Here is a 4292-nt window from a genome sequence, read left to right on the forward strand (position 1 = left end):
ATAAGCTGTAAGGCTAGAAAGGTAGGAGTGGAGTTAGGTTATGAAAGGGCTTTGAAATAGATCACTGTGCATCTGCATCAATCTTTTCAAATAAACACCACCTTCTCCCTTTTCTGAAACTATTTCCCTTTGTTTATTCAAAACTTCATTTTTGAGTAATATCCATCTGTCCTGGCATAACTTCTTTTGATGTATTTTAGTTCATGGAATTCATCAATCTCTCTTCTAAATCATATGAAATCTGCAGTCCAAATATCTAGGGTGCTTATCATAATAAACCTTAGATTTCTTAAGCTTTTCTATCACAAAATCTATGATGGAGAGGTCACTTCCCGACAAGGTTCCTAATATTTTATTTCAGTAGTCGATTCCTCTCTTATTGAAAATTTGATTCAGAGTAGGATGTTACTTTTATTGGCTCCTTTGGATGAAATGAGTTGAAAGAGATCTCTAGGCAATGTTTGAGAATTTGAGAATTACTACTGTGTGATCTGTATTACAGTTGCTCTTGTTCGATATTTCCAGGCTTGCCTGACTCTTTCTACCTTTTTTAGTGGTCTTTCCAATGATGACATTTTATTCCATATTTTTGACCCATTTTACAGTTAAGGAAACAGAGCAAACAGAAATAAAATTCTTTTCATCCAGGGTCACACATCCAGTATCTGAAGCCAGATTTCAAGTCAGGGCTTTCTGACTTCATGTCTGTTGCTTTATCAACTGTACCACCTAACTGTCCACCCCCCCACAACTGTTTTTATCACAACTCTTCATCTGGGTAATCTTTCTATCTTTTCCCTTTTATTGTAACTGATTGTTCTTTGACTCCCTCTGGAACCTCTAGATTTCTGAACTGGCCTTCATCTTCCAGGGTTAGCAAAACCATGCTCTGAGTTTCTGAGCACTGGATCTTCGTGGCCTTCTGGGAATCTCTGGACAGAATTCTAAGGAACTCCCTGGAATGCCTTAGTCTCAGTGCTTCCAGATCCTTCTGGTCAAGGTCAAGTGCATGCTGCTATTGCAGCCAATGGAAGAGGAAGGGAGAATTTCTCAAAAGACGATGTACCTTCTCTTTTCCATGATGCCTAAATATGCAGAGAAGCACTGGGAAAAATGTGTCTCTTCTATATAGTGGAGACCACAAGTAGAAAATAGTAGTAACGTGTGTGCTAATTACACTTAAAAAGTTGAAAACTGATTGATGTATGGGAGCCTGATGAGTATTCCCATCAACTTGACAAGATTGCATGATTGGGGACTTTGAGCCCTCTGAGGAGTCCCTCTGCATGAAATATGTATATGACAATTAGAACCTTTTTGACTATACACAAGGAATTCAAGATAACAGGTTGAGACTCAAGGGATCAGATTCTAAGGAGTATTTCCACTACTGTTTCCATATTTTATAAAAATGAGCTTTGAGAACCATCCACCCATTTTTTTGCCCTCTCTCCATCTTCAGAACTTCTTCATTAGTTCTTTTCTCCAGAGTGTCGTGTGGCTAAGCCCACCTTAACACCCCTCACCCCAATAAGGGACAGTTGCTGGTGGCTTGCAGTAGAGGCACATGTCAAAGGTAGATGTCCCTTCACATGGTCTGGGAAAGAAGTCAAACTATGGTGATAAACAGATGGGATTTGGAATTCACTATGTAGGATGCCACTAGAATCCAACCTTCTTTCGAGGTTAGGGAGACTTCCTGAATACCATCAACTTCAAAGTTGCCTTGAATGTATTAATGAATGAAAGAATGAATGTAAAAAGTATTTATGTAATAAAAGCAATACTCTAAAGATAGACAACTCTGTAAAACTTAGAAACTCTGTACAACAAAGTTCCAACCCAATCCCTGAGGACTCAATGAATATGCCACCTATCATTTAATAAAGAGGTGAAGGACTTAGGGTGAAGGGTGAGACATGAGGCCAATGCAGAAATTTATTTTACTTAATTATACTTGCTTGTAAAGTAAATTTTATTGTTCTTTCTAAATGTGGGGGTATGTTGAGGTAAGAGGGAGCCAATATAGATATGAAAATAAAATAAAATTTAATTCAAAAATGGAGAGAGTGGGGATGGCTAGGTGGATAGAGCACTGGCCCTGGAGTCAAGAGTACCTGGGTTCAAATCTGGCCTCAGACATTTAATAATTTACCTAGCTGTGTGGCCTTGGGCAATTCACTTAACCCCACTACCTTGAAAAGAAAAACTAAAAAAATAGAAAGAGTGATGTGAGGCATTAGATTTACAAATATTAAAATCAAAACAGTCCTTATCCTCCAGGAGTTTATAGTTTCATGAGGACAGAATACATATAAGAAGGGTTTGCCAGGGATATGTGTTTTTGTCAAGGAAAAATGATGAAAAGGATGATGACTGACATCATGGGGCAATTTATTGCTATGCCCTTGTCAGGAATGCTTGAGTGGCAATGATCAGATCCCTCTTCCTCAACTAGAGGCAGAGAGAGAGAGAGAGAGAGAGAGAGAGAGAGAGAGAGAGAGAGAGAGAGAGAGAGTCAGAGTCAAGGTCAGAGGGGAAGGCATGGAAAAGTATATCATGATGATGGGTGAGGAGCATGAGCAGTGTGTGTGCTGAACCTGACTGGAGCTAGTTGTGATGCTTCTTCATTCACCCATCAGCATCCCAGGGCCCAAAGATCCAGTTAGAGTTGAGACAATTTGCCTGAGGTTTAAACTGAAATTGTTGTCACTGTTGTCATTGTATTGACACTATTTCTCACTCGAGGATTCTCAAGTTCACAGAAGTAAAGAAAGCTGTCTGCGGTCACACATGCACTAAACAACAAAGTTGAGTATTACACCAATGTCTTCTTGATGATAAGTCAATATTTTGGATCAGAGTTCAATGATTTTGCTATAACAAAGAACAAACGAATTTGATTAACTTCTTTAAGGACTCCATGCTGACCTCTTTCCCCCTAGAAAATGCCAGACCATTCTCAGGGGCACCCAAAGAACTTGTAGGTGACTTTCTCCCTGGCAGCAGCTCAACAGCCATGACAACCTCAGGGCTGCCTTTCTCAACTTGCTGTTCCACAGAATTAGGGTCAGTGAGTGGCCCAAGGGATAGAACAACATGATTGACATACTCAGTATGAAAGATAAATTATTCTGTGCTATTGATTGGTTCCAGTGGTTGAAAAAGAAACCTATATAATATAGCAATAAGAGGATGAGGAGTGAAGATACAGCTTTCAAGGCTCAAACATGGGCTTCTGTGCAAGGGTCTCTGGAACCTGTGGCATTGAGTTGCATTTGTAGGTTATGCCTCCACAGGGAGAGGATGAAAAGGGATAATGAGATTGTAGACAAAGCAAAAGGAATAAAATTCACAAGACCAAAGAGAATCCCTAATGTACAGAATATAAGTTTACTCACTTGGACCTCCTGGGACACATTTCTAGCCCTTTCTTCATTAGAGAGGCTGCTATAGTAAAAATATATACTCTCCATCAATGGAAAACTGATGAACAAAGAGATAATCAAGGGCCCCAAAGAAACATAAAGACCACTCTGCCAATTCTCCATTTCATCCAAAGGAACAGAGGATTAGAGAAGGTTGTGATCTTCAAAAAGTAGAAGATGCCGAGGGTAGTGGCAAACCAAATACTTGAATTGTGGGTCAGTAGCAAGAAGAGATCATTTATTTTTAATGGATCGTGATGGTCATATTAATAGAGATTTTAATTAAATAGACTTTTGATATTATAGCACAAGCCAGTCCAATTCTGGAGATGGCCAAGCTGAGCAGGATGAGATCACTCGGTGAAAATGTCTTGTTCTTGAGCCAGTCAATACAGTTCAGCAGAGCTATGAATCCATTTACCATAATACCCAAGAGAAACTCACCAGTTGCTAAAGCCATAAGAATTTTCTCCCCACAACTTAGCATGTCAGCAGAAAGGAGATGACATAAGAAATTTCCAATATTTATACTACTTTTAATTTACAATATTTTTAATGCCATTGCTGTTGGCTTAATTTCCAGCAAATGAGTATGATATGATATGTACTTCTGGTTTTTGGTGATGAACTTTCTTCTCTTTGACAAAATTTCTTTTTTAGTCAAGAAAAACATCTTTTCTTCTGTTAGAATATTTTCATTAAGATCTCCTCTGTGCTTTCCCAGCAGCACAGTTAAATTTACCCATCCAAGACACTCTCTCTCTGTGACATTTCTAATTCCTCTTGAGAGTTGACCATGGAAAAGATTAGAGTCATATGTCAAGATGCAAATAAGGAGAGGTCATCTTTCCATGTTTTCCTCAC

At 38.9% G+C, this 4292-nt stretch overlaps 1 pseudogene; it reads right to left on the reverse strand.

The window, feature by feature from the left end:
- Window positions 1-2912: 2912 nt before the first annotated feature.
- Window positions 2913-3915, reverse strand: LOC141490210 (taste receptor type 2 member 7-like; annotated as a pseudogene).
- Window positions 3916-4292: the final 377 nt, after the last annotated feature.

This window comes from Macrotis lagotis, chromosome 5 (assembly GCF_037893015.1).
Source record: "Macrotis lagotis isolate mMagLag1 chromosome 5, bilby.v1.9.chrom.fasta, whole genome shotgun sequence".
Taxonomy (NCBI): domain Eukaryota; kingdom Metazoa; phylum Chordata; class Mammalia; order Peramelemorphia; family Peramelidae; genus Macrotis; species Macrotis lagotis.